Source organism: Schistocerca piceifrons, chromosome 6, assembly GCF_021461385.2.
Source record: "Schistocerca piceifrons isolate TAMUIC-IGC-003096 chromosome 6, iqSchPice1.1, whole genome shotgun sequence".
NCBI lineage: Eukaryota > Metazoa > Arthropoda > Insecta > Orthoptera > Acrididae > Schistocerca > Schistocerca piceifrons.
Window position 1 is genome coordinate 407,060,229 of NC_060143.1, and position 10,583 is coordinate 407,070,811.

The window sequence follows — 10,583 nt, forward strand, 5'->3', positions numbered from 1 at the left end:
ATGGCGCTAGCTGCGCAGCATTTGTGCACCGCCGCCGTCAGTGTCAGCCAGTTTGCCGTGGCATACGGAGCTCCATCGCAGTCTTTAACACTGGTAGCATGCCGCGACAGCGTGGACATGAACCGTATGTGCAGTTGACGGACTTTGAGCGAGGGCGTATAGTGGGCATGCGGGAGGCCGGGTGGACGTACCGCCGAATTGCTCAACACGTGGGGCGTGAGGTCTCCACAGTACATCGATGTTGTCGCCAGTGGTCGGCGGAAGGTGCACGTGCCCGTCGACCCGGGACCGGACCGCAGCGACGCACGGATGCACGCCAAGACCGTAGGATCCTACGCAGTGCCGTAGGGGACCGCACCGCCACTTCCCAGCAAATTAGGGACACTGTTGCTCCTGGGGTATCGGCGAGGACCATTCGCAACCGTCTCCATGAAGCTGGGCTACGGTCCCGCACACCGTTAGGCCGTCTTCCGCTCACGCCCCAACATCGTGCAGCCCGCCTCCAGTGGTGTCGCGACAGGCGTGAATGGAGGGACGAATGGAGACGTGTCGTCTGCAGCGATGAGATTCGCTTCTGCCTTGGTGCCAATGATGGTCGTACGCGTGTTTGGCGCCGTGCAGGTGAGCGCCACAATCAGGACTGCATACGACCGAGGCACACAGGGCCAACACCCGGCATCATGGTGTGGGGAGCGATCTCCTACACTGGCCGTACACCACTGGTGATCGTCGAGGGGACACTGAATAGTGCACGGTACATCCAAACCGTCATCGAACCCATCGTTCTACCATTCCTAGACTGGCAAGGGAACTTGCTGTTCCAACAGGACAATGCTCGTCCGCATGTATCCCGTGCCACCCAACGTGCTCTAAAAGGTGTAAGTCAACTACCCTGGCCAGCAAGATCTCCGGATCTGTCCCCCATTGAACATGTTTGGGACTGGATGAAGCGTCGTCTCACGCGGTCTGCACGTCCAGCACGAACGCTGGTCCAAATGAGGCGCCAGGTGGAAATGGCATGGCAAGCCGTTCCACAGGACTACATCCAGCATCTCTACGATCGTCTCCATGGGAGAATAGCAGCCTGCATTGCTGCGAAAGGTGGATATACACTATACTAGTGCCGACATTGTGCATGCTCTGTTGCCTGTGTCTATGTGCCTGTGGTTCTGTCAATGTGATCATGTGATGTATCTGACCCCAGGAATGAGTCAATAAAGTTTCCCCTTCCTGGGACAATGAATTCACGGTGTTCTTATTTCAATTTCCAGGAGTGTAAATATTCCCTTTCGCTCTCCATAGAGAATGACCTTGTCTCGTATCATTTTATTGTATTTTACGTTTCATTTGCTGTGCCCAAGCACAAAAGTTCATCATGCTCATCTACAGAAATGACAGTTATATAGTTATACACTAGAGGATGCTGCGGGAAAGCAATAGGATATACGTGCGGTGGTATATTACATCGACAACTGATTGAAGCCATGGTTGCTCCAAACGGAGTGCAAACGGAACACTGCATCACCTTACTCGTTTTATATTTTGGACCTGCAAACACAAATGTAGGCCTATTTATATTGGAATTACTTCATGTCCTTGTGAGATTCCTTCCGAAAGTAATGGCACTGGATATGCTAAGATCTACTTTCTTTTCTCCATTCAGGAACAATTCCAGCCAACGGAACAATATTACTTGACTGAGCCTCAGAAAGGTGGCGGAGTAGATTATCAAGATGGAAAAGTTTGATTTATCAATAAGTACTGTGTACATCTCAGTTAAATATAGGCAGTGTTCATCATATTTGGGCCGGTTGTTACTAATAGAGCACCTGATTGAACTAATGAAGTAATTTACTGCCGATGTTTTCGGTGATTCCAGTGAACATTTGGAAGAGTGTGCTGAACTAACTGCGCAGCAGTAAGGTCATCTACACTTTGGGACGCAGGTTGAGGCGCTGCTGCAAGTGTTTACGCGACTGGAGTTTCTACACAACAGCGCGAGTTATGTACAGGGCAGGGAGACTCCTCGGCCTTTTTTCCTTTATTTCTTTTTGTAATCCTCTCTTGTACAGAGTATTTCATTTCGGAGTGGCACTTGCAACTTACCTCCTCTGTTATTTGCTGGATGTATTCCAATTTCTATCTTCCCCTACAGCTTTTTACCTCTACAGTTCCCTCTAGTAACAAAGACGTTAATCCCTCATGCTTTAACACATGTCATGTCAAAATGTCCCTTCTTTTTGTCAATGTTTTCCATTTCTTCCTTTCCTCGTCGATTCGGCGGATGACCTCGTGATTCCTTGTAACTCAACATGATTTTCAAAATTTTCTGTAGTAGTTTTTCCACCATCCATGATTCGCTACCGTACAATACAGTTTTCCATAAGTACATTCTCAGAATTTTTTTCCTCAAATCATGGTCTATGTTTGATACCAGCAGACTTATCTTGGCCAGGAATGCCTTCTCTGTTTGTGCTAGTGCGGTTGTTATGTCCTCCTTACTCCGTCCTTCATGGGGTATGTTGCTTCCAAGGCAACAGATTTCCCTAACTTCGTCTACTTTGATTTGATTTAAGTTTTGATCTTAATTTTCTCGCTATTCTCATTCCTCCAACTTCTCTTTATCTTTATCTTTTTTCCCGTTTACTTTCAATCCATATTTTGTACTTATTAGTTGGCTCGTTCCCTTCTACAGATCCTGTAATTCTTCTTCACTTTCGCTGAGGACAACAGTTTCATCACCGAATTTATCATTGATGTCTTTTCTCTCCGAATTTTCATCCCAGTCTTGAACATTTCTTTTACTTCCGTCATTGCTTCTTCGATGTATAGATTGAAAAGAAATGGCGAAAGACTGTATCCCTGTCTTACAATGCTTTTAATCTGGGCAATTCGTTCTTGACCCTCCAGTCTTATTGTTCCCCCATTGTTCTTGTACATATTGTATACCGCTCGATATTTCACATAGTTCACTCCTATTTTTCATGCGCCATTTCACATTATCGAATGCGTTTTCTATATCTACAAAATCTATGAGCGCATCTTGATTTTTCTTCAGTCTTGCTTCCAATTTTAAACACAAAATCATAACTGCCTCTCTGATGCCTTTATCTTTCTTAAAGTCAAACTGATCGTCATCTAACGCATCCTCAATTTCTTTCCATTATACCGTATACTCGTGTGATTCTTGTCAGCAGCTTGAATGCATGAGATGTTGAAGCGTTGTGTTTGTGAGATATTTGTTGCGTCTATCTGCCCTTGCTAGCTGGGGAACTGTCTGGATACTATTTTTCCGATAGTCTGATGGTACCTACGTCGCCAGTCTTACGTATTCTACACACCAACTTGAATAGTCGTTTGGATGCCATTTCGCCCCGTGATTTTAGGGACTCCGAATGGACTATTATCTATCCCTTCTATCTTACTTGATCTCGTCTTCAAGAGCTTTTTTAAACTCTGATTAATACACGATCCCCTAGGTCTTTCACATCTACTTCAGTTTCTCCCTCTGTCACGTCATCAGACAAGTCTTAGCCCTCATAGAGGCCTTACATGAACTCTTCCCACCTACCCGCTCTCTCCTCTGCATTTAGCAGCGGTATTCCATTTGCACCCTTAATGTTACCATCCTTGCTTTTCGTTTCACCGACGGCTGTTTTGACTTTTCTACAACCTGGGCCAGTCCATTCGACGATCTTTCCTTCTTCGATTTCTTCACATTTTTCATTCAGCTATTTGGCCTTGACTGCTGTGTACTTCCTGTTACTTCATTCCTATCTATGCAGCTGCCTTCTTTAGAGTTTCTGACTCTTCTTCAACTGCCTATTTGGATATCCCTTTAGTCGATTTTCACATCTTAGCGAACTTCAAATGCGTCTCATCATTCCTCAAAACATCAGCATTCCACTTTTTCCACACTGATTTTTGTGTACGATTCTCTTCAACTTCAGTCTACTGTTCATCACTATTAAATTATGATCTGAGTCTATATCTGCTCCTAGGTACGTTGTACAATCCAGTGTCTGATTTCTGAATTTCTGTCTGACCCTGATATAACCTAGCGACAATATTACCTTGTCCTCTGGTGTTTTCCAAGTATACGTCCTCCTCTTGTGATTCTAAAACGGAGTATTCGCTGTTACTAGCTAAAATTTTTTTGCAGAACTCAGTTTCTCTCCTCTCTCAGTCCTACTGCCCATCCCATGTTTTGCAGTAACCATTTCTTCTATTCCTTCCCCTACAACCGTGTTCCAAACCCCGTGATTATTAAATTTCTCACCTCCCTTCATATACTGAATTTCCCGTTCCATATACTCATATACGTTCTCTACCCCCTTGCCTTCTGCTTGCGAAGTCAGCATATACAGGGTGATCCATTGATCGTGACCGGGCCAAATATCTCACGAAATAAGCGTCAAACGAGAAAACTACAAAGAACGAAATTTGTCTAGCTTGAAGAGGAAAACCAGATGGCGCTATGGTTGGCCCGCTAGATGGCACTGCCATAGGTCAAAAGGATATCAACTGCGTTTTTTAAAAATAGGAACCCCCATTTTTTATTACATATTCGGGTTGTACGTAAAGAAATATGAATGTTTTAGTTGGACCACTTTCTGGCTTTGTGATAGATGGCGCTGTAATAGTCACAAATATATGGCTCACAATTTTAGACGATCAATTGGTAACAGGCAGGTTTTTTTTAAATTTAAATACAGAACGTAGGTACGTTTGAATATTTTATTTCGGTTGTTCCAATGTGAAACATGTACCTTTGTGAACTTATCATTTCTGAGAACGCATGCTGTTACAGAGTGATTACCTGTAAATACGACATTAATGCAATAAAGGCTCAAAATGATGTCCGTCAACCCCAATGCATTTGGCAATACGTGTAACAACATTCCTCTCAACAGCGAGTAGTTCGCATTCCGTAATGTTCGCACATGCATTGACAATGCGCTGACGCATGTTGTCAGGCGTTGTCGGTGGATCACGATAGAAAATATCCTTCAACTTTAAAGCAGTTACAAAGATAACTATTTACTTTCGATGTGTAACTTAAAATTCATCCCAATTTTATATATTAATCCATGAACTTGTAGTGTTGTGAAATTGGAGGAATCTTTTTGAAACCACGCTGTGTTTGTTTTTAAGACCGTGCATGTGGTACGCACTCTCAGTTCAGCCCCGAGATGGACGTGCCGTACGCCTTCTGCGAATCCACCTGAGATCCGGACGTGCCAGTGAGATCAAGCGCATGGGCTGGGGCAGGAGTGTCGGAGGTCCCAGGCGACGCCGCCGGGCGGACCGCCGTCTCAGGGGTGCCGTGCCACGGTGACCTAGGCCAGCAGCCTGCCGTCTGTCGCGGAAGTTGCTGTTCCCACCTGTTTACAGGCCAACCCCACGCCGTCAGCGCAAACTTCTTCGTTTCATGCATATGGTGCGTTGCTTGTTACGGTACTCCGTCTCTTGTATGACCTTCCTGCATTCCTGCTTCAAACCCATCTATAACTGAAAGCCTTCTCCAGGAGTCCTTATTCTTTCATAGGGTTTACATGTCCATTCGATTTCTCGTATATGTTTATCATTTCTTTTACGATCATCTCTAGATCATTTTCCCGTTCTTCTTAGAAACGTCACTTCTTAAGCCTATATTCTACATCCTTTGTTGTGTCACCCATGCTTGGCTTCCATAACCAAAGCCGTTCTCACACGTGACGCGCTCCTTACAGAGAAGCAAGCAAGACGCGGTTTCCGTCATCATTGCTGCAAGCTCTGAAACTGCCTTCTACATCTTACGAAACGTGCTCCTCGTCGATATTTGCGACCTCAGCACTCTTCAGTGGCAGTCAGCGCAATTAGATCACACAGTTTCACGCGTAAAATAGCTGCGTAGCGGTTCTCGAAGAACTCGGAGGAAATTGCGGAGAAGATTCTGGACTCGAGTAATGCTGTACAACAATCTGACATACCTACTAGTAGAACTTATTCGTTAACTCAACTGAATCTTCATCCCAATTGCGGTTTCAAACTGAATACGGTTAAAATATAGTGTCTAATGTCAGTTTTCGCGTCCTTAATACCCATATTTTCGATATTGCATTGACTACCATCACTCTGGTGTAATGTACTTCATGATATAGATTTCAAGATTGAAATTCGTTTAGTAATTTAGTTTGCATGCTGAGGAGTAATTTCTAAGCTGCTCGTCATCATTGAAAAAGATGTTTACTGGTGAACTACAAACGAAGCAGTCCATATAGCCAAGATATAGGTATATAATATATCTTATACGATGTTTCGCAATAGAAAAAATTCGAGAGTGTAACGTGTATTTAGACACAGACTGGCATTTACATTAAGAGTTCTGGCCACTGGGGAAACATTCCAGCCGTTCGCTTTCGCAACAACAATTGCAGCAAGCACACACATCAACAAAGTTTTGCATCACCTCGGTTCCGGGAGTTCCGGAACTTCTTCAGAAAATTGGAATAGAGATCAACATAAATATCATTTCCGCCCTCTTTATTGCTCATGAAAACCATACATTGCATGTTGCACCACCATACAGCGAGACCTTCAGAAGTGGTGGGCCAGATTCCTGTACACTCCGGTACCTCTAATACCCAGTAGCACGTCTTGTTGCATTGATGCATGCCTGTATTCGTCGTGGCATACTGTCCACAAGTTCATCAAGGCACTGTTGGTCAGGCTGTCCCACTCCTCAATGGCGATTCGGCGTAGATCCCTCACAGTGGTTGGTGGGTCACGTCGTCCATAAATAGGAGTATTCAATCCATCCCAGGCATGTTCGATAGGGTTCATGTCTGGAGAACATGCTGGCCACTCTATTCGAGCGACGTCGTTATCCTGAAGGAAGTCATTCAAAAATGTGCACGATGGGGGCGCGAATTGTCGTGCATGAAGACGAATTCCTCGCTAATATGCTGCCCATATGGTTGCACTACCGGTCGGAGGATGGCATTCACGTATCGTACAGCCGTTACGGCGACTTCCATGACCACCAGCGGCGTACGTCGGCCCCACATAATGCCACCCCAAAACAGCAGGGAACCTCCACCTTGCTTCATTCGCTAAACAGTGTGTCTAAGGCGTTCAGCCTGACCGTGTTGCCTTCAAACACGTCTCCTACGATTGTCTGGTTGAAGACATATGCGACACTCATGGGTGGAGAGAACTTGATGCCAATACTGAACGGTCCATTCGGCATGTTGTTGGGCCCATTTGTACAGCGATGGTGTCGTGGTTGCAAAGATGGACCTCACCATGGACGTCGTGAGTAAAGTTGCGCAACGTGCAGTCTATTGGGCACAGTTTGAGTCGTAACACGACGTGCTGTGGCTCCACGAAAAGCATTATTCAACATGGTGGCGTTGCTGTCAGGGTTCCTCCGATCCATAATCCGTAGGTAGCGGTCGTCCACTGCACTAGTACCCTTGGGCGGCCTGAACGAGGCATTCCATCGACAGTTGCTGTCTCTCTGTATCTCCTCCATGTACGAAGAACACCGCTTTGGTTCACCCCGAGACACATGGACACTTCCCTTGTCGAGAGCCATTCCTGGTACAAAATAACGATGCGGACTCGAGCGAACCGCGTTATTGAGCGTCTAGGCATGGTTGAAATACAGACAACACGAGCCGTGCACCTCCTTCCTGGTGGAATGACTGGAACTGATCGGCTATCAGACCCCCTCCGTCTAATAGGCGCTGCTCATGCATGGTTGTTTACATCTTTGGGCGGGTTTAATGACATCTCTGAACAGTCAAAGGGAATGTGTTTGTGATACAATATCCACAGTCAACATCTATCTTCAGGAGTTCTGGGAAACAAGGTAATGCAAAACTTTTTTTGATGTGTACATTACTTATAGTAAATAACGTCGTCTGTTGCAGATAATACTTTCGTTAAATTAGAAAGACCCAAAATCTTTCGGAAGACTAAAGGTGAAAAAAAAAAAGAAATGTGGTAGCGCCCGACAACGTTAACTTAGCCACAGCTTCAACATGGTTGCGAGGACTGCGTATGTGGTATACAATGGCTAAAGTCTGTATCTGAACTGTCGTTATTTGATAGCTAACAATGACAAATTCCATTAAAACGACGCGTTTTTGATAAAGCATCGCCGGCCGTTATGGCCGAGCGGTTCTAGGCGCTTCAGTCTGGAACCGCGCGACCGCTACGGTCGCAGGTTCGAATTCTGCCTCGGGCATGGATGTGTGTGATGTCCTTAGGTTAGTTAGGTTTAAGTAGTTGTAAGTTCTAGGGGACTGATGATCTCAGATGTTAAGTCCCATAGTGTTCAGAGCCATTTGATAGAGCATCATTGTGCAATAGCACTTAAATGGTATACTTTTATAGCACACAAGTTATAACAGTAAAAACATCAAATAAAGGAAGACTTTATCTACCAATATGTAGTTATATGCCACTTTATTATAACAAATCGTACATAAAATGACGCTTTTCGAGAGATACATGATTTTTTTATGCTCTGAAACAGCATATGCTCATACCATGTACAGTACGATATAGAAAACCCACCAATTACGTAGTTTAACTCTCTACAACGTGGCGGCTTCTAAGTTCTGCTTGTGAAGTAAACCGATTTTGCATCTCACTAGCCACGTTCCTTTTCACGAGACAAAAATCTGACGTGTCAGATTCTTCATTTCACGCTAGGCAGTGTAACGGAACATGGAATCCCAAGCTGTGAAGTCACCAGCTCCTCGTCCACATACGCTTTCACATCCCACAGCTTAAGGGGTTGTACTGTTAGTGTTTTGTATTTTCTGTTTCTTTTTCCAATCGTTCCACAGATTGTTCTCATCATAGTTACGCTTTCACATCCCACAGCGTAAGGGGTGGTGCTGTTAGTGTTTTGTATTTTCTGTTTCTTTTTCCAATCGTTCCACAGATTGTTCTCATCATAGTTGTATTTATATGTTATATATTTAAAATGTTTAACTTGCTCCAAGATATTATTCAAACTACTTTTGATTTCAACGGTTGTATTTCCTGAAATGCCATCACATTCGTTCTATCTACAGATAACTTTAGGATGTTTTCTGAGGCTATCTGCTGCAGTTTATTGGCCTTTACTTCACGATCATCTTCATTCTCTTCCATCAGCGTTAGGTCATATAGAAATAAGATTGCATTTAGTGATAATTATTCATCTATATGAAAAAACGAAAATAAGTTACAAACTACGGCATGCCCACACTTTATTCAACATGTGAAGGTCACTAAAGATGGTCAGATTTATGTTATGTAATGTTCAATATGCCTGTCAACTTTGGCGATGATGTGGTGCAGACGAATAACGAAATTCTGCTTGACCCGCTGAAGTGGACCATCGATGCTGTCGATGACCCCCTGAATGGCTGTTTCCAGCTCAGCAATGGTTTTGGGATTATTTCTATACACCTTGTCTTTAATATAGGCCCACAAAAAGGACTCGCATGTTTTCAGGTCCGGAGAATATGGCGGCCAATGCAGGCCCATGCCATTGGCCCCTGGGTGCCCCAGAACCAGAATACAGTCCCCAAAGTGCTCCTCCAGGACATCAAACATTCTCCTGCGTCGATGGGTTCGAGCTCCGCCTTGCATGAAAGGCACCTTGTTAAAATCGCGGTCAATTTGGATGAAAAGGGTGAAATCATCTTCCAAAACCTTCATGTACAGCTATGTAGTCACCGTGCCATCAGGGAATATCGCACCGATTATTCTGTGCCAGGACATTGTACACCACACAGCCACCAGTTGAGAGTGAAGAGACTTCTCAGTCGCAAAATGCGGATTCTCAGTCCCACAAATGCGCTAATTTTGCTTATTGACCATCCAAACGAAAGTGGCCTTCGTCGTTACACCAAACCACACAGGGCATACTAACTCCCATCTTAACCCGCTGTCAACCGTGCAATTTGAACGTCCTAACGCTAACGGTTCAGAAGTTGTGACAATTTTATTTCGTATAGTTCAGTAACTTTCACTAAGTATATACTGAACAGTGTCTGGCAAATGCAACATCCTTGCCACACCCCTTTTTCGTGTTCAATGGCTTTGTGATTATGTTTCCCATATGTGTAATAATTTCAATGTTTGTGGTTGGAACCTTAATAGCATTTAGGAGATGAGATGGATAACTTTGTTCAGTCATTATATTCCATAACATTTATCTGCGCAAACTCCCCTTGCGTATATGAAACTCTATATAAGTTTCTCAGTAAAATCGTGATTCCTTAAAAGTGATATAGGTCACATACGATACACTTGTTAAGTCTTCCACCCGCAGGCTGCGCTTGTTATGGTAATCATTTCTTGGCTTACCTTGTTGAATCGGCGCATAGGGTTTCCTTCTACCTCACTCAGGTGTTCAGGGTAGCTAAGACGAAATGGCTGCATGAAAAATGTAAGGAAATCGAAAAGGAAATAGTTGTCGGAACGACTGGCTCTGCATACAGGAAAGTCAAAACAAACTTCGTTGACATTAAAACCAAAGATGGTAACATTAAGAGTACAACGGGTACTCCACTGCTAAGTGCAGAAGAGACGGCGGA